This window comes from Mirounga leonina, unplaced genomic scaffold, assembly GCF_011800145.1.
Source record: "Mirounga leonina isolate KUSES-001 unplaced genomic scaffold, KU_Mleo_1.0 Mir_174, whole genome shotgun sequence".
In the NCBI taxonomy this organism is placed as follows: domain Eukaryota; kingdom Metazoa; phylum Chordata; class Mammalia; order Carnivora; family Phocidae; genus Mirounga; species Mirounga leonina.
Genome location: NW_023270451.1, coordinates 480531 through 501396, shown reverse-complemented (window position 1 = coordinate 501396; position 20866 = coordinate 480531). Strand labels below are relative to the sequence as shown.

The 20866-nt window shown below is 40.2% G+C and overlaps 1 long non-coding RNA gene across 1 annotated transcript; it reads left to right on the top strand.

The window, feature by feature from the left end:
* The first annotated feature begins 7685 nt into the window (after positions 1-7685).
* On the top strand, positions 7686-20520 carry LOC118020602. The gene is made up of 6 exons (XR_004681950.1): positions 7686-7995; positions 8102-8167; positions 13065-13185; positions 16288-16490; positions 17959-18054; positions 20426-20520. It is a non-coding gene; the product is annotated as an uncharacterized LOC118020602 (long non-coding RNA).
* Positions 20521-20866: the final 346 nt, after the last annotated feature.

Below are 20866 nucleotides of genomic sequence, written 5' to 3'. Positions count from 1 at the left end.
GCAATGAGTTCATCTTGTTTGAGGAAATGTACAGGAAATGTACAGGAAAGAGCTTTGTGGGCAAGAGCTTCAAACAGAGTGACTCTAGATGAGGCTGACGAGACAGACAAGGGGCAGATCCTAGATGCTGGGGCACAAGAGCTAGGAGAATGGACTTTATTCCAAGGACAGTGGGAAGCTGATGGAAGGTTTTCAGCAACGGACTTGCAAAATCTGACCTGCATTTTGAAAAGATCCCTGTGTCCTCCTTGTGGAAATGGATCTTAAGGGAATGGGAGGGAAAGCAAGAATAGAGGAGGCTATGCAGTCGCTCGGGTGGACAGATGGTGGCAGCTTGCATAAGGGTGGCCACAGTGGGCTGGGGAGAAGGGAGCACAGTAAGGATGTATTTGGAAGTAGAGTCAGCGTGATGGGTTGATGGATTAAATGTGGAAGGTGAGCAGGAAGAAGCAATCAAGGAAATTCTGGTTAAGTGTTAGTCATGAATAAATGTACCTCAGGTTCAGAGAACTAGATAATGAAAGCAAGAGAAAATCTTTCCTCGGTCTAGTACCTGGAAGAGTAGTGTGTGTGTAGCATTAGAACTATGGGGAATATTGTGTATAAATGCATGGCCATGTCTGTCTGTGATGATGTGTAATAGGATATCAAATTGAATTTTTCTTCTTTGCATGGAATTGTTCTGAGGACAAAGTTTAGAGAGCTACCAGCAGTCGAAGCCAGACACCTCTTTGTTTTACCAATGGAGAATTGGCCTGCTATAGATCAAATGTTTGTTTCCTCCCAAAATTTGTGTTGATATCCTGACTGCCAAGGTGATGACATTAGGTGGTTGCCTTTGGGACATGATTAGGTGAAAGGGATTAGTGATCCTACAAAACAGGCCCAGAAGAACTCCCTTGTGCCCTCCACCAAGTGAGGGCACAGTGGGAAGACAGCCGTCCATGACCCAGGAAGTGGGCCTCACCAGACACTCCTTCTGCCCGTGCCTTGCTCTTGGATTTTCCAGACTCCAGAACTGTGAGAAATGGATTTCTTTTGTTTATATGCCACTCAGGCTGTGGTATCTTCTAATAGTAGGTTGAATGGACTAAGACATGGCCCTCCCACTACCTTGTGCATATGTCTCCTCCCTGTCTTGTAAGATGAGGACCATGAAGAGACAAGTGTCATAGGGCGTGCATAGCTTCTGAATGGAGGCTCGGCTTTCCCCAGCCCATGGCACTTGTAAACATGCTTGTGTCTCCCCAGCAGCCTCCAGCTGCTCAGTGGAACATCTATTTTGATAGAAGAAATGTTAATGGTAAATATTTTAAAAATCAATAATTTTTAAAATACTAGACAATCAGAAATAAAATGAAAGCAAAGATTATATTCACACTAGCATCAGAAAATCAAAGACTCCTGAAAATAATAAGAAATTTGTGGACTCTATATTCTAAAAAAATAGATATGTAAACTTCATAAGTGTACAGCAGTATATAACGCTTTTTAAATCACCTTTTGAATTTACCTACTAGTCTATAGAGATAACTTTTTCCACTTATAATATAGAGATTCTAATTCAATTCCAATCCCCAAAGTGTTTCCTTTGCAATTTGACAAAATAATCTTAAAGTTTATCTGGTAAAATAAACAATTGGGACTAGAGAAGGAAAGAAAGCACAGTTGTGGACCTTCCCTATGAGATATCAGTTATAAAATGAAGCGTTAAATAAAAAGTTGGACAGACTTTAGAATTCACAGATAGATCACTGAGTACAATAGTCTTGAAATAGACACACAAATTTGAGATTTCATAATGAAGCATTGTAAGACCATGTAAGGGATGGGTTTTCTTACCAAAACCTACAGGGAAAATCATGCATTTCTTTTGGAAACAAAATCTATTTATAGCTTTGTCCATACCATGCACTGAAATAAATTGTAGTGCATTAAAAAGATGGATGCAAAAACCACATGAAACCACTTCAGAAATTTTTTAAGGCTACTAAGACAAAATGTAGGAAAACATATCTTATACTGAAAAATCTAAGCAAACAAAAATGCATTGAAAGAAAGCACACAGGAGAAACAGAACTGACTATATAAAGTTGTGTGTATAAAAAAATACAAAAATTATATATGTGATATACATAATATATGAAATAGATATGTAATATCACACATATGTATATATAAAACAAAGATGAAAAGTAGTTGACAGATGGAGAAAAATATTTTACAATGTACTTCCTATATAATACATTTTACAAATCAATTAAAAATATTTATAGCTTATTAGAAAAATAAGTGAAGGACACAAATACACAATTTACAAAGGAAGAAAGAAAAATGACTAATAAGCATTTTGTAGTGTCCACTTCAGTAATAATCAAAGACATGCAAGTTAAACAACAATATCATGACATTTTCATCCTCTTTGATATTAAAAAGTCTATAATCCTCAGTGATATAAGAAGGTGGATGATGAGGTAAGTACTCTGATACGCAGCTGCTGACCTGTACTTTCATGCATTTCTAGAAAGAGTCTTGGTGATATGAAATCAACAGTCTTAAAAGATTTCTTACACTGCCATCCCCCCACTCCCATCCCCAAATTATTGAGATGAGCATTTAACATCACCAACTTTAAACTTATTTCCAGCTAAATCCTTGCACTCTGGCTGTGTGCTGTAGAACTTTTAAGTTTTTTTTTAAAAGATTATTTATTTATTTATTACAGAGAGAGAGTGTGAGCACGAGCAGGGGGAGGGGGAGGAACAGAGGGAGAAGGAGAGGCAGACTCCCCGCTGAGCAGGGAGCCTGATGTGGGGCTCAATCCTAGGACCTCGAGATCATGACCCAAGCTGAAGGAAGATAGCTTAACTGACTGAGCCACCCAAGAACTTTGAGCTTTTAAGTTTTAATGAATCATTTGGCCATTTCTTGGAGTAGGCTCCACGTTTTTTTTTTTTTTTTTTTTTAAGAAAACATTGGCGCTCCCTTGATTTACCTTTGACAGTTGGGGCAATCATCTATCCATCAGTTTTCTATCTGTTATCAAAAGGTGTTAATTCAACCCGATAGGCTATTAAAATCTTGGAGTCTTCCCTTTCCTGGCCACGGGATCTTTAGATCCTCTTTTCTTCAAAGTGCACATATTCAGGCAAAAGCATCGCATGTCCTCCACAGGCCTTTGGCCAAGTTGGGGTGGGGGAATAAAGTAAAAGTCCTAGAGCAGTTGTTCTCAAATTGCAGCATGAATTGAAGTCACTAGAAAGAGTTGATAGAACAGATTGCTAGTTCCCACCCCTATGTTTCTGATTTGATAGAGCTGGAGTCAGGCCTGAGTATTTGCATTTCTAAGCTCCCACATGATTCTGATGCTGTTGGAAAACTACTGGCCTAGAGGAATTACTCCTCAGGGGAGCAAAAAAAGTAGTTATTTGACAGTTAAAAGAAATAAAATTATGGTGAAAGATCCATACACTGAAAACTACAAGACACTGATGATAGAAATTGAAAACACAAATAAATGGAAAGATATTCCATGCTCATGAACTGTAAGAATTAATTTTGTTTAAATGTCCATACTACACAAAGCAATCTATAGATTCAATACAATCCTTATCAAAATTTCAATAGCACTTTTTATAGAAATAGGAAAAAAAACACAGAAGACCCCAATAGCCAAAGCAATCCTGAGAAAGAAGACCAAAGCTGGAGGCATCACACTTCCTGATTTCAAACTATATTACAAAGCTATAGCAATCAAAACAGTATGGTATTGGCATAAAAACAGACACATTGATTGATGCAACAGAATAGAGAGCCCAGAAATAAACCCAGGCATATTTGGTTAATTAACATGACAAAAGAATGGAGAATATACAATGCAGAAAGGATAGTCTCTTCAATAAACAGCGTAGGGAAAACTGAACAGCCACATGCAAAAGAATGAAACTAGATCACTTTCTTATACCATGCACAAAAATTAACTCAAAATGGACTAAAGACCTGAATGTAAGACCTGAAACCATAAAACTCCTAGAAGAAATTATAGGTGGTAAGCTCCTTGATGTTGGTCTTGGCAATGATTTTTTGGATATGACACCAAAAGCAAAGGCAACAAAAGCAAACAACAACAACAAAAATAAGTGGAACTACATCAAAGTACAAAGCTTCTGCACAGCAAAGGGAACCATCAACAAAATAAAAAGGAAACCTACCGAGTGGGAGAAAATATTTGCAAACCACATATCTGATAAGAGGTCAATATCTGAAATATATAAAGAACTCTTACAATTCAATAGTAAAAACAAATAATCTAACTAAAAAATGGGTAAAGGATCTGAATAGACATTTTCCCAAGGAATATATGCAGATGGCCAATAGGTATATGAAAAGGTACTCAACATCATTAATCACCAGGGAAATGCAAATCAAAACCACATCGAGATATCACTTTGTACCTATTAGAATGACTATTATTAAACAGACAAAAAAAATAAGTGTTGGTGAGGATGTGGAGAAAAGGGAACACTTGTGCACTGTTAATGGGAATGTAAATTGATACAATCACTATAGAAAACAATTTCAGAAGTAAATTTCAGAAGTTCTCCTCACAAGAAAACAATTTGTAACTATGTATGGCGATGGATCTTAACTAGACTTATTGTGGTGACCACTTTGCAATCATTAAGTTGTATACCTGCAACGAAAACAATGTTAATGTCAATTATATCTCAATTAAAAAAATAAAATTATGATGGAATGCTTTCAATCATATTTCAGCCTGAGGGACATTTGGTAATTATACCAAATATTTTTGCCCTAATCCCCCAGCCAGACTTTGACAGTTATTTACTACTTTTTTAAAGATTTATTTATTTATTTGTGAGAGAGAGAGAACAAGTGCAAGCAGGGGGAGGGGCAGAGGGAGAGGGAGAGACTCTCAAGCAGACCCTCCTCTGAGCGTGGAGCCCAACACGGGGCTCTATCTCACAACCCCAAGATCATGACCTGAGCCAAAACCAAGAGTCGGATGCTCAACCGACTGAACACCCCCAGTCACTTACTACTTTTAATGTGAACCAGTTCATGGATTCCCTGTTAGACTTCATTTTCCTCAAGTGCAGTCCCTGTTTTAAACTTTTCTTAAATACTCTGTAGTTCTTTGCACAAGTATAAGATCAATATAGATTTGCTAATGGAACTAAATTCATAAAACAGCAAATTCTGAGAAGAAAGAGCCTGTAGAAAGTTCTGGGCCCATAACCACAGTTACGATTTAGGATTTAGTGCTTCGCCCCATCAAGGAATGTCGCTGAATCCCCATCTTTCCACTATCCCAGTTGTAGCCGAGGATAAGCTGAATAAACTTTGAGGTTGAAGATTTTAATGACTGTAAAGTGCCTTTAAAATTCTCTGGATGTGCTCTACTTCAGGATGCCAATAATAATGGTAGATAATCATGGGACAGAGATGGTATTATTCAGTTCATCCTTGTCCTTAATGAAGTTGCAGGGAAATGGGAGCGGGGATGTGAGAGACATAAATAATAGAATTAGCTTTTACTGGAAAACAATTTTTAAAAACCAACAGTTCTCATGTATCTGCCTTGGAGGGTTCTTTTTTTTTTCTAAAGGGAAGATGATTTCTTGGAATGAGATTTTGTGGTTGGGTATTGAATGTTGTCTTTTTAAAAAATTGTATTTATTTATTTATTTAATTATTATTATTTTTTAAAGATTTTATTTATTTATTTGACAGAGAGAGAGATAGCAAGAGCAGGAACACAAGCAGGGGGAGTGGGAGAGGGAGAAGCAGGCTTCGCACGGAGCGGGGAGCCCGATGCGGGGCTCAATCCCAGGACCCTGGGACCATGACCTGAGCCGAAGGCAGGCGCTTAATGACTGAGCCACCCAGGCGCCCCTGTATTTATTTTTTTATATTGATGTATTTACTTTCATCCAGAGACCTTGGACAATGTCCTATTTTGCCCTGATGAAGCTGAGACTTTGCTACTCTTTCTAGTTATAATAATAGTAATGGCTAACTTGTTTACAGCACTTACTAATCACTAGGCACTGTTCTAAGTATTTTACAAGTACTAATTCATTTAAATCATAACAGTCCTATTAGATGGATCTTTTTATTATCTATTTTATAGTTAAGGAATTGGACATACAGCAAGAGTAAGGGGCGAGTCCAAGGCCACAGAGCCAGGAAGTGATGCAGCTGGGATTCATAGAGGTCATGGTCTCACCACTGTGCAGAGCTTTGGGCCTAAAACAATGAAGTTGAACTACAGCAAGGGACAGGGAGCCTGTAGTCTTTTAAGTCAAACCACCCATGTGGAATTCTGGTCCAATCTACAAGACCTCTCTGGGCCACATTTTCCATAGCTGTGAAAATGAGAATCCTAATAATCACTTGACCGGTTTGAGTAAAAGGTAACGTATGGGCAAACAACTCTAATAGTTCCATGAGCACCGTGGGTACTCAGCACACATGAGATTTTGTCTTTAATGAAAATAAATCTTCAGAACAAGGAGAATCTGCTTTCTCTGGTTCCCATACATCTCTGGGTTCTATTCCCCTCCTCAGAAGCCTGGTGCTGGGAATGAGAACAGTATACATGTGATCTTAACTCTCAGGGCCCACGGCACTGCACATTTGGAAGAGGTGTCACTCATACCCACACTTATTTTGACTGAGTCTCTAAAATTGCCCGCGAAGGAGGCAAGAGGGAAGCCCTCCCCAAACTGAATTTTCTGGAATTTTTCTATGGCAGGTGAGGCAGGGTGATAATTTTAAGTATTACCTCCCTGAGGCCTCAATGAAGCAAAACCAAAAACCTTTTAAGCTTTTTTTTTTTTTAAGATTATATTTATTTATTTGAGAGAGAAAGAGAAAGAGCGAGAGCACAACCAGGAGGAGGGGCAGAAGGAGAGGGAGAAGCAGGGAGCCCGATGTGGGGCTCAATCCCTGGACTCTGGGATCACTACCTGAGCTGAGGGCAGACGCTTAACTGACTGAGCCACCCAGGCGCCCCCATTTTAAGCTTTTTAAAAAGCTACAAAACAAAGAAGAATTATGGCATAAAGATTCAGATGCATTCAGACGGTGAGTCTCCACCATCCCCCAACCCCAACCGAGATAAGCCTTGGTGATCTCCAAGCTGACACAGAGTGTGGGCCTCCCTGGGCCACGGGCCGCGGCTCACCACTGAAGGCCTCATCCCCTGGCCCCTGCCTGCAGCCCCGGCCCGGCGCATTGCCTGTGGATAGCCTGCCTTTGACCGGGACCTTGTCTGTGAGCGTGGTAGAAGGGAAAGCGTCGCTCTCTGCCTAATCGGACACACCTGTTGGAAATTTGTGTCTGATCCAGGGGGGCTGTGGGCCCCACCCCACGACTGCATTGCCCCTGAGGAGCCGTGCCCCGGAGACAGGTGGAATGAAAGGCATTGGGTTTGGAATAGTGCCTCCACCAGATCTGGTCTGTATTACTGTTGTAAGAGCTGAGGCGGCATGGCGCACGATTCTCAGAATACTGCATGGAATGAGTCATTTAGCCTCCATGATGGGCCTTATTATCTCTTGTGATGAAGCAACTGAGACTCAGAGAGATTAACTGACTTGCTGGATTTCTACAGCCAGTAGCCCTCTCTCCAGTACTCTCCCCTCTGTTGCCAATCTGTCATGGTTTCCCATGGCTCCCGGTTTCTGGAGGAAACCAGAGCCAACTCCATCACTCAGCTACTGTCAGGGACCTTCAGGTTCTAGCTCCTCGACACCCCTCCAGGGTTTACTTTTTGCCCTTCCCATTTCACATGCAGGATGTGATGAATTGTGTTCAGGGCTTCAAATGTATTATATTCTCTGTTGCCTCAGGACATTTGCACATGTTTCTTCTGCCTGGAACCACCTTTCTCTCTCATCTCCTGGTGCCGGGGTAATCACTATTCAGAATTTGGGATAAACTTAGATCCAGTTTTCTACTTGACTAGAAGTGAGTATTTACCCCCACATTTGCTATGTAGTACACTCTTTCTTTGCTTATAACACAATATTTTACTTTACTGTATTGACTGATGTCACTTGGTGTCTTCCTCTAGATTTAAGGCTGGATGTGGCCAGACTTTGTCCATAGAACATGGAGCCAGATATGGAGTGGGTGATCAGTAAGTTCTTTGATGAATGAGAGATTGACTTGATCTGCTGTCTTATCCATACTACTGTCCCATCTCTAAAAATCCTAAAATTCCTATTGATAATTATCATCAGTATGACTTAATTAATCCTTTATTGTCTCTATCTTTGCCTAGCAAGAGCAAAAATCCTTCGATACCAAAATCTTTAGTTCAAAAGAAGTTGTAATGGTAAACAATGAAAGGAAAGCAGCCGAAAGGAATGGCCTTTCTTTAACTTTTTTAAAAAAGCTGTTCTCCTGTTTCCCTCGAAGCCACTGACACATGTATAACCCTGGTCTCTCTGTAACCTCATAACCCCGGAAACCACACATCATGTGCTTTGGATCTCACATATCACTCATGCTCAGAGGCAGGGTGAGAATGGAAAAAGCATTGGTTTCAGAGTAAAACAAACTCAGGCCATATTCCCAGCACAGCCACTCTCTAGATGTGTGAGTTTGTGCATGATGTTCTGTCTCTCGGGGTCTCGATTTCCTCCTGCCTGAAATGAGGATGCTAACATCTCCTTCTCCAAGGGGTTATGAGGATTCGATGGAGAAGCAGATGCCAAGTGTCCAGCTAAGGCCAAACACCTAGCCAACAGTCCCTGATGTTGATATTCCACTCTGTCTTCTTTCTTTGTCCTTATCCCAGTGGGTTCGGGTGCAGGAATGTTATAGCATGTGTGCAGGGATGATTAACCTGGGCTTTGCTGGGTCTGTAAACACCCTGAAACTACATGCAGAGTTGTGTAATATGGGGAATGTGTGTCAGTTTCCTGAGTACCACCAACTTGGTGACTTAAACAACAGAAATTTACTGCCTCGTAGTTTTGGGGGCTAGAAGTCCAAAATCAAGGTGTGGGCAGGATTAGTTCCTACTAAGGCCTATGAGGGAGAACCTGTTCCAAGCCTTTTTCCCAGATTCTGGTGTCCTCAGGTATTCCTTGATTTATAGGTGGTGCTCTTGCTTTGCCTTCACATCGTTTCCCTCTCTATGTGTCTCTGGGTCCAGATTTCCCCTTTTTATATGGACATCAGTTATATTAGATGAGGCCTGACATAATGGCCTCATCTTAAACTTGATCATCTGCAAAGGCCCAATTTCCAAATACAATCATATTTGCAGGTACTGGGGGTTAGGACTCCAATATATCTTTTTGGAGGAGACACAATTCAACCTCTAGCAATATCCACAGCTTTAATTGGGTTCTTAAAGGAGTCCATAGACGTTCTAGAGATTAAGAACTAGTGGCCTGAAAATCTGCTTCATGGTTTACCTTGTATCAACCTAACCACCAACTTCATGGGGTGTATCTTAGTACCAAATCGTGGAGAAACACCACAGTGATTTGGATGTGGTTACTGATGCGCAGAGAATACATAAAGTCTCTTTCCACACCAGACTTGATTATGATTGGCAACAACTGTTGTCTGGTTAAAATCCTGATGGCTGTACTAAGAATTCCTTGAGTCTCACACTCAAAAAGTTTACAATCCAGTGGGTGAAATGTTTTTACCAAATAACACAAATGAATGTATAATTATAAATTGAGATTAGTTCTAGGATAGAAAGAAATATGATTTTATTGTAGCATATAATTAAGGAATTTGACTTGGTCTGGATCACTCAGGGAAGGCTTCATGGAGGAAATGATGCTTCAGCTGATATTGTAAAGACCAAGTAAAGTGCACTTCAGAGGAAGAGTATTCCAGGCAGAAGAACAGCATGTACAAAGGCCCTGTGGTACAAGGGAACATGGTACATTAGAGGAACTAAATGAAAGCCTGGAAAGGCTGGAACAGAGAGCTGGGGGTAGGAAAATGAGAGAACGGTGTGGGACGAGGCTGAAAAGCATTTGGGCATAGTAAGGAATCTGGGAAATTACCCTAGAAGAAGGAGGAAACCATAGAAAGGCTTCTCCATCTTATTTAACCTGTATGTTAAACTGTACTCTTAGCCCCCTATCGCTCTTAATTGCTTGAAATTCTTAGCCTTGTTTCTTTAAAGATACTAGTTTATTCTGGTATATTCCTATTACTCTGGCTCCCCTTTTAGTGTCATTTTTCCCTGTCTGCTTCTGAAATGTTGCTTTCCACTCTCTCCCTGAGTGATCTCCTCCTGTTGCATGCTTTCAGTTATCCTCTTCTGCAGCTGCTTCCAAAACTTTTCCCTGACTGAAGTTGCCCTTCCCATCTGCTTACAAAAGAAATACTGCACAATTTTGGTCAACGTGAATATCAATATGGTCTGTTTGAGAACTCTGGTAACTTCTTTTTAGAGGATGTTCTCAAATCCACATCGTTTGGACTATTAACATGGATTTGCCAGAGGGCAAAGGGGAATGAGTTACCTTTAGGGGAGCTTGAGCAGTGACTGGTGGGGTGCTCTCAGCAAGGCCTCCCCAGTCTGCAGTGGAAAGAGTTGCTAGGTGGTTTTCCCTTGTGCTTTTTCCTGACATATAAAACACATGCTTTGAGTTTGCTGAGGTTTCTGCTCATCTTTCCTGAGGGACCCTGACTCAGGGTTACAATCACCCTCTGCTTACGTCCATGTGGGCATGGAACATCACCCTCACTGAGCTGGTGTGGGAGGAAGCCAGCAGACTGATGCACTTGAAGATCACTGTGGCAAGGTCTACGTGAGTGCTGGAAACAAAGACTGAAGAGGAAGTCTTGGCGGGTCTGACGCTCAGGGAGTGATGCTCCTAGGGTACCTACTGTGGAAGAGAAACAGGAGGAATAGGGGAAGAAAGGGAGAGAGGGAGAGAAGAAAGCAGGGAGGCAGGAGAAGATTCAAACTAGTATTTACTGAACATTGCACAATCCCCTTCCACGCATACACTTTCTTTGATCCTCACAAATAGTCTAGAAAGGTCGGTATTTTTTCTATTAATGTTTACAGGCTCAGAACTATAAAATGGGTCTCTTGAAATAAAAAACGAATCACTTGTCAGATGCGTTGGCAATCCATCATGTTTCTTTCTTTTGTAGTTGATGTGCTTTCCGCTGTACCACAAAGCCTAGGTCATGGATTTGGTGAATTAACAAGAAGGCTTGAGTCATATTGGTTTCTGTCACTCCCCTGAGGATTCAGCCACACCATCGGGTTCTCTGGGCTCTTTCCTCAAGACACTTTGTCCTGAACCTATACATTTAACTTGAACTAACTCAGCCAGAAACCCAAACCACATGGCTGACAGGAAGTACCGGCAGGCTAGGGACCCAGTGGTTTAACGGGCACAATCACCTCTGTCCCATCTCTAGAATCTCTCCCACTTTGTGCAGTCCCTCCTAATTTCCGGTCAAGTTTTTCCTCCTGATTTGGCTCAGTTCATACTCTTTGACCATTGGATTTATTTTTTACTGACTGTAACCTAGTACTAATTAAGGATTTGCCTCCTGAGCCACTCTTGGGCCATACTGGACTTACTTAGGTCCTACCTGAAAGCGTAATTCTCATACTTCTCTACCTGGCTGATACTCCACATGCTCCAATGCTGAACCCTTCAAAGGCAGGAGAGCGATCACAGAGAACCATAAAGGGAAGAGCTTTGAAGGGCCTAAGGCTCTTCCAACAATAGCCTCCTTAAATAAACTGTACCTGCCCCATAGCAGGAATGTTAAGGAATTTGAATGGAAGTTCATCTAGCAAGAACTACCTGCTCTAGTCATCATTAATGGAATATATTGGGCAAATGCTCATTTGCCAGCATGAAGGGTGAATTCCTTTTTACTCAACTCAGCCATTCTGTCCTTGGGAACTCCAAAAGGTTTTTTGCAAACCCCCATTAACAATCACTCCCCAACAGTGAGTTCCCGTGTTGGGTAATCCCAATATACGTGTCTCTAGTTCTGAATTGCTTTCCCCCCTCCATGCCATGCCCAGCATTTTGCCTCCATTCCCTGTGCACTGTGAATTTCCAAAAGGACCCCATTCTCATAGTCACCTTCAGCCATGACTTCCAGACACTGCTGACTCATTCTCTGCCCCTCACTTGCTGTTATTCCTTCTTACCCATGTGTTGGCACTGATTGAGACATGGATCCAATCTTTTCCCATTGCTTCCACAAACAAATTATTCAAGGTCTTTACCGCAATTTTAGGCAGATAGAAGGGATTTATAGATAGCACAGAATATAGCCTAAGATCGAACATGAATACTAAGAGTCTCTTGGAAACTGCCCCTTGACGCTTGGCCATCTCCTTCGGCAACCGCCTCTCCTTCCGTTTCTCCTCTCCGCATTCCCGGATCCCTATCCTTTTCTAATTGAGAGCAGTTGAGCTCTCTCTTTTACTTCCTTTCTTTCCTAACCAATGTTCTCAGTGCCTATCTCAGCTGCTATCCCAAGGGGCCTGTCAAGGTATTTTGCTAAATTAAGACAGCTGTTTCCCTAAGAGCCAGTGACTAAGATGATAGTTGTCTTTGACAGAACGTAAACACAGAGCCGTTCTTGTTACTGGAGGAGTCGGACACCCATGTGGGTGTAAACGGAGATCTACCGGATGGCAGCCCTCGTTCACCCTGCTCTGCAGGTGTTTTTGCCTTTTTTAGAAAAGAGATATACTCTGGTCAGAGCACTCACATCCCTTCAGAAGAAGAATATTGAAGTCACTCTGTTTCTCCTTCCAAGCCGCATGGCAAGGAGCAGCGTGGGGACAAATGCACAGCATGGGGATGCCTCTGACCCACTCTCAGATGTTCTCTGCACAGAAGTCTCACATCTTCTGGGCTTCAGGGACGAAAAAGAAAATGCCCCAGCTGTCAAAACTTCAAGGTCATCCTGGACCCTAAAATTTGGGCAGGGGAGTTTATGAATTCCTTTACGTCACTGACAAAGCAAAACCAAATCAAGCAGTTACTAAGATAATTTTTTTTTTTTTTAAGTTCTCCACATCAACATTCAAGCCACTCTGTGTCTCTGGAAACTCATGGAACCCAGTCGGAGGGAGTCATGAACTTGGAAACTGGAAGGAGGAAAAGCAATGGACGTGCTATTGTGGTCATTGTAAATAATTAAAATATGCAAGCTTTAATAGAATTACATGTAACTTCAGCCACTTACCTGGTTTATGCATTTCAGTGTTTAAATTAGTTAAAATTTTTCTTCCTGGAGTTTTCTGAGAAATTTGACCATTATGACTGAGGGGCTTTCTCAATTATGATTATTTCCAAGTCTACCCCTCTCTTTAACTCTTTAGCTTCTTTAAGTGCTAATAAATGTAGATTGAATGAATAACCAAATGGATGTGGGAAAGAAGAAAGAGAGAAGGAAATAGGGGACACAGGCATGAGAGAGAGAGAAAGAGTTGATCTGAGTATTTCTTTTGATTAAAACATTATTCCTGAGGTATCTGGGTGGCTCAGTTGTTTGAGTGTCCAAGTCTTGATTTCGGCTTAGGTTATGACCTCAGGGTCCTGAGATTGAGCCCCGTGTTGGGCTCGGCACTCAGTGCAGAGTCTGCTTAAGAGTCTCTCTCTCTCTCTTTATCCCCTTCAGCCCCTCCTCCTGCTCACACCCTCTAAATAAATAAATAAATAAATAAATAAATAAATAAATAAATAAATAAAATCTTAAAAAAAAAAACCCAGTATGTAGAATAATCAGTATCACCACATAAAAATATGACATTTAAGGAGAACACTCAATCCATCAGTAATGAAAAACAGCTATTATATTCAGGATGATATACTGTATCATAAAGCAGCTCAGTATGTCTTACTAAGATCATTTGATTAATAACAGAAGCAGCTTTTCTGGTTAAAATCTCAGAAAAAAAGTATGAGGGAGCGCCTAGAAACAGAAATCAGTATTTGCTGTCTATTCAAGACCTGTGCACACAGGGGGAAAATGATTCTGGATGGCACTATTTCCCATTTTCATGACAACACTCCCTCAAAGTTCTCACAGTGCAGTACTATTGTTTTAAAGACCCATTGATCAAATACTGTTTTATCTAAAACTAAGCTAGAAAATATTTAAGGAGGAAAAAGCCAACTGGTGGTTTTATCCTCATCATTTTCTTTTCCTCCTTTCCCCCTTCCTTTCTTCAAAACTACCAATCAGCATAAGTACAAAAGAACCACGATCTAACCACAGGGTTTGGTTCAAGGAAGGCAGAAATTTCAGCTCATAAGCCCCAAAGTAATGAAGCCAGTGATTCAGTAAAGAAAGGGAAAGTAACATTCTCATGGAGAAAATGTGACCTTCTAATATGGAGGCAGTTTTCAGTTCAAGCTGCCTGGAAGCCTTGACAGGGATCAAGAGGAATGGTTTCCCAGGTAGCTTCCTGAAGGGCTGTTGCTAGATGCTTTCTGTTCCCTGCCCTGGAGTTATGTCTGGCATCACAAAGTGAGGCCCATGGCTGCTTTGGAACTGTTGGAGCTGAGCCCTGTTTGAGCTGAGCCACAAACCGAAAGGCATGGCTGGGGCCCCTCTCTGCTCAAGCCACATCTGTTGCTGACTGTCCTGTGTCATGTGTGGGGCTCTCTCTTTGGCTTTGTCTTCCATACGTTAGGACAGATATGAAGCTGTTTTAGGATGTCAGAAACCAAGGGATACAGATGGCCAACTCTCACAGAAGCAAATTACTAAATTTTCATTTCTGAACAACGGTGCAGCAATAATTTCAGCAGCAAATACTATTTCTGGAGCTTTTACTTTGACTCAGATAGTTTCATTGAATATAATGACCATCATTCTAGAGGGAAAGCCCTACTATTATCACATTCTGTTGTGCAGAAGAGGAACCTGAGGTTTATCCAGGTAAACTCATGTACTCAAGTTCATGAGGGCATACTCATGGCAGAGGTGTGGCGTGAAGCCAGGCCATCTGCATAGAAAGCTTATGTTCTTAACTGCTATGTGGTATTACATGTTTATTGAAGAGACATTTTATTTTATTTATTTATTTATTTATTTACTTAAGTGTTTTATTTATTTATTCATGAGAATCAGAGAGAGAGAGAGGCAGAGGCAGAGGGAGAAGCAGGCTCCCCACTGAGCAGGGAGCCCGATGCGGGGCTCGATCCCAGGACCCTGGGATCATGACCTGACCTGAAGGCAGATGCTTAACCATCTGAGTCACTGAGGCACCCAAAGAGACATATTTTAAAAAATCAGAGATGAATACCTGAATTTGTGTTCCATAACTTTGAACGTTTTGCCCACTGTTTTTTGAGTTGTGCTCAGGCTTAGAAGTACCAGCACTGGCCGTCAGGGATGGCCCTCCGGCCATGTTTTCAGTACCATTTGCAGCCATTCCTGCACCCTTTGCTACAAGCATCCTCCACTGCACACCTTCCTGGAATATACTTTATGCTGTTGTTTAAACTATGCCATCTGCCTTAAGTGTCCTTCTCCTTCTCCAGCAGCCCCAATCCTGCTGACTCTTGAGGGTCCAGCTCAATAGTCCCCTTCACTCAGTAACTGGGAAATGGCAGGACGTTGAAATATGGTTATCGAATTACGTCGTGAACCTAGCATGTGTTTTGGTGGAACTGATACTGGTCTGGGTGAAGTTGTACTGGTTTAAGGAGTCCTTGTCTTTGCCAAGTGAGGGCAGACAGTTCTAATTTTCGACATCCACTATAATTCTCTGAGAACAGAAGAGGATTTCTCTCTGGGACACGGAGAGGCAGGGCTGCAAATGCAGCAGGGGTCAATTTCTTTTTATTCAAGAGAGAAGACTGAACTGTGAGGGAGGCCAGCGTGTTCTTCCACATAAGTGGGAAAAGGAGTTTGTCCAACGGGCCCTAAGTCTTCATGAAATTGTTGATGCTCTGCTCCTTTTTTGCAGTTTAGCTTTATCAGAATGACCTCATAGCTGGTACACTGGGTTTCTGGGCCTTTTGTAAGAAAAAGTAATAAGCATACATGTGCATTTTTTAAAAAATCACTGTTGTTGGTTATCACACAAGGCACCTTCTGTGCAATAATAAACAATCCCTAAATCCCAGGGACTTAGACAAAAAAAATTTGCTTTTCTCCTGCATTTACACATTAGCAGCTGCTCATCATCTTGGCAGCTCTGCTTGTCAGTGTCTTCACTGGGGTATTAGGCTGAAAGAACAGTCCTTATCTGAGACATACTATCCTTGTGGCACACAGAAAGGAAAAAGAGAGTGGTGAAAACCATCAGTGGCTCTTCAAACTTCTGCTTGAGAGTGGGGTATGCCCCACACACTCACCCACCACGGACAAAATCAAGCCACATGGCCGAGCCAATGGCAGTGGAGCATGGATGACTATCCTTCTTCCTGGAGCTTCCAGTCAAATTGCAGAAGATAGGGATATATGCTCTTAAAAGAAGGGTGAGTGAGTTAGTTGTTAATGGTTATACAGTCTGCCAAAGCCACTTAGATATTACTTATAATGTGTGTGATGTCTATTGCTAATTGTGTCCCCTCAAAATTCACATGTTGAAGTACTAACTCCCAGGACCTATGGATGTGACTATATTTCAAGACAGAGTCTTTAAAGAAGTAATTAAGGTTAAATGAGTTCATTGAAGTGGGCCCTAATTCATAATGAGGCTGGTGTCCTTAGAAGAGGAGGAGATTAGGACACAGAAACACAGAGGGAAGACCATGTGAAGAGAGCGAGAAGGTGGCCATCTATAAGCCAAGCAGAGAGGCCTCAGGATGAAACCAACCTGCTGACACCTTGATTTTGGACATCTAGCCTCCGGAATTGTAAAAAAATAAAATTTCTGTTGTTTAAGCCACCCAGACTGTGGCACTTTGTTATAGCATCAGCAACTATAACATAATATGATGAACATATTAGCATATTTAATGACATTGATATTTCCTGTCTTTATTTTATTCAACTAACACCTATAATAATAATAATCCCTAATAAATATTAAGTATTTACTATGTGTTAAAGATAGCATTAGGCATTCTACATATATGATCTGTTTTATTCTCTCAAGACAATTCTATTATATAGGTACTAATATTATCCACATTTTGTATAGAGAAAATGTTATCAATATGGGTGGGAGGGTTTCAGAAACTTGCGCAAGTCTGTCCCCAAGTGGAGAGCTGTGATCTCATTCTACATCATCTGATTACAGAACTAGCTTCCTACTACCACCATCAGGGGACATTAGGGCATTTCATAGTATTATTAATCTCAAGAAAGTTAAGGGAATATAAAAATGTGAGTGAGCCACAGTGTGTGTCTTGAAGAGTTCGCATTCCAGTTAACAAGACAAGAGAAGAAAATATAATCCTAGGGAGGATAAGATAAATGTTATGTGAAAAGCTGTCCAGAATTGTTATTTATCACTTGGATGAAGAAATTGATGGCACAATTATAAATGTTGCTGATGATGCAGTTGGAAGGGGCAGCATATTCCTTGGATAATAGACTCGAAATTTTAAAAAGAAGATAAAACCATTGTGTCAGAGTGGAATGATTGGCCAAATCTAAAGAAATGATGTACAATGAATAAATAAAATGAACTTCTAAGTCCAAAGAACAGCTGGATCAGAACAAAAAAGTGAATGTAGACTGTTATGTAGGCAAAGGGCATTTTAGCTTTAGTAGCCAGATGTTTCACTCATTGTGGACTAAATCATTCAACAAACATTTATAGAGTGCCTCCTCTGTGTTTGGAACCAGAGATAGAAGGATGAGCAAGTCAAACTCAACACTCTCAGGGTGCCCTCACTCCAGTAGAGATAGAAACATAAGTATATCATTATAAAAGAATCTGATAAGATGCTTTTAAATGAGTCTGAATACAGAAGAGAGAGTAAATAACTTTCATAGGGTCAGTGGAGGAAAGTTGGGATGACATTTGAAGTTGAGAGTGGAAGAAGGAGCTTTCAGAGAAGAGAGTTCGTGACAATCCAGAAGGAAGGACCAGTAAGTAAAAATTCAACAGTATGAAAAAACTCAGGTTTAGAACAGCTCAAATATAGGTTTAATCATGGGCTGAGACATATGATGACACTGAAAAATTAGGCTGGGACTGGGTTTTGAAAGATAGTGCAGTCAATACTACAAAGTTTGACCTTTCTCTGGTATGTAACAGCAGGGTGATAAAAATTTCTAGAGTAGTAACATCACAACATTTGACTTTTTGGAAGATGGTTGCTGTAAGTCATGTAGAAAAAAGATAGGAGGTTAGAATAGTTTCAGTGAGATCAGTCAAGTGGTGGTTGTAATTCTCCAAATACGGAAAGTTGAAGCCTGTCCTAAGCATGTTCTATTAATATTCACACCAATGTAACAGGAGCGGGTTGTTCCCCCATCTTGGCTTGAAATGAAATTTTGAGCTATTTTTCCCACCCAGGATACCCAAGTTCAGGTGCTGGTTCCTCATACACCACCGCAGTTCATTCAGATGTCCAGGGTTCCATCTTCTTTTAAGGAGCCTTAGAAGGTTCTAGACTATTAAAAAGAAATGCAGTAGAGTTAAAATAGGCTGAGTAAAATCTCAGAATATACATGGGTGACACTCCTATTAGGAAATTCATGGGTCAGAGAGTGAGGTGCAAACAGCTTTCAGTGGAAGACCTTCATAATAGCAATGCTCCCAGGCAGGATAACATGCAGTGCTCTGGTGAATGATGATGGATAGCTCTCAGCATTGGCATGGCTCCATTACCTGTTCATAAATTGGCCATAATGGTCTTTCTTCCAGTAGAGACTGAGTTCTTTCTAAATACGATCTCTCCTCTTCTCTCTGTGATCTCTCCAGGTTGTTTAGAAGGTCACCATGACCTCGATCTTTGTCAGGTTCTCAATTTTCCTATCTACTCCCTGGAAAACTGCAGTCCTAATTTATTATTTATAAGCTAATTTTATAACTTGATCTTTTAAATCTTTGTGTTTTGGTTTTCAAAAATGATTCCCTTAAAAAGCTTGGTCCTTAAAAATCAAGAGCTTTCAAAACTATCATCTTCAAAAAAATTTGCTGTTTTTCTTTATATTGAAAAAAAAACTCTCCTTAAACTTTCCTCCTCCTATTCCCCTTAAACTAAGGGGTATCTCTGACAGGTTAGGTCCCTATATAGGGACATACTGGATCAGGCAAGTACTGAAAAGTAAAACATATTAATTAATTTTTTTCAAAATATAATTTTATTAAAATAATTGTTTTTAAATCTAGGTAAAATATATGACATTCTAGAAAAAGAAATTTCCCAAAATTGACTCAAGAAGAAACACAAATTAGAATAGGCTAATAACCATAGGAAAAAATTGAATAGGGTGTCAAAGTACTAAACTATCTCAAAATAAAGATGCCAAGTTTTATGTGTGGTGCCTTTAAGGATCATATATAATTCCTATAATTAGGAAAATGCTCTGAAGCATTGGTTTTCAAAATGTCTAGGTGCAAGAATCACTTGGGGAGTTTCGTAAACATACAGACTCCTGTTTCCCCATCCTCATCTTCTCTTTGAAACTTTGATGCAGTAGTTACAGGACAGGACCCAAGAATCTGAATTTTAAACAAACAGATGCTTGGAGAACCATGCAATCCTTTGAGAAACCTATTTACAGCTGTGGTCTTTAAAATGAACTAAGCATGAAAAATCTAATAGGGTGAGGAAAAATTTACCACTTCTATGTATTTTTTTCCTAATCAAAGAAAGATTTTATAGTGTATGTTTTACTGTTTGACCTGGCACCCTCTCTGAGTTCATAGGTCAGGTGGCCAAACTACACACAGGACCCAGCAGAGAAAGGTCCTTGGAGAAAAATATGGGTGTCACCTGGTCCTCTCAACTGTCACATTTGCCCTTACACACTGCATTGCCGTTGTCCTGGTTACATTATATAGTTGTCAGTAAATGAATCTCTACAGAAGTGACAAGTGGCATGATTATGTTCCTGAATAGAAGCCACAGATGGAGGAGAACACTGCTAATAAGATAATATTTTTACTGCTTGTAGTTCAAAGAAAAGACATCATCAATCATATTATAAGACAAAAACAAAGATGATCTAATCAGATATGAAAAACATCAGCCCAAATAATGTTAAATGATAAAAAATGTTACTAGTAACTAGGAGCCTACACATAGGATAGACAACAAATCTTATTTCCAAGTGTACATTGTACCTTGAGAGTTAACTAATGACAGGATGAGATCATCAGGATATAGGACATTTAAAATCTAAGCATCGAGAATATTATTAATTTCAGTTATACATATAACTTATAGATAAATGAAAATACATATATTGCAGTTATATTCTAATATCATTTTTCTTTTTTGTCTGATAGGTGCACATCATCAAAAATGTTAGACCCCTTCTTCAATCAGGGCTATTCGAAGGGCAGTCCATGGATAGGCAGCAATCATGAGCTATGTGTTGCTGGTCCATGATAAACAATTGAGAGTCAGTGTTCAGAAACTTTTACAGTAATTTGACAGAGTAATTATATCTGTTAAATCTAATAATAAATAAGTTTAATTTGTATTTTGATTGTTCTTGTTTTTTATTTAACTTTTCTAATAATTTCCTTCTATTTTAACAAACGCAGAAATGCATGATTGATTGGAAACTAGGAAAAAAAGGCCTTTAACCACAAACCATTTGCAAAACACTGTTCTAGGGCATAGAAAAACATGTAAACTATCCTAACATTTTTTAAAGTTAGTTTAGTCCTGATAGTAAAACCTGACAAATATCTCACAGAAAGAAATATACAGTGGAATATTAT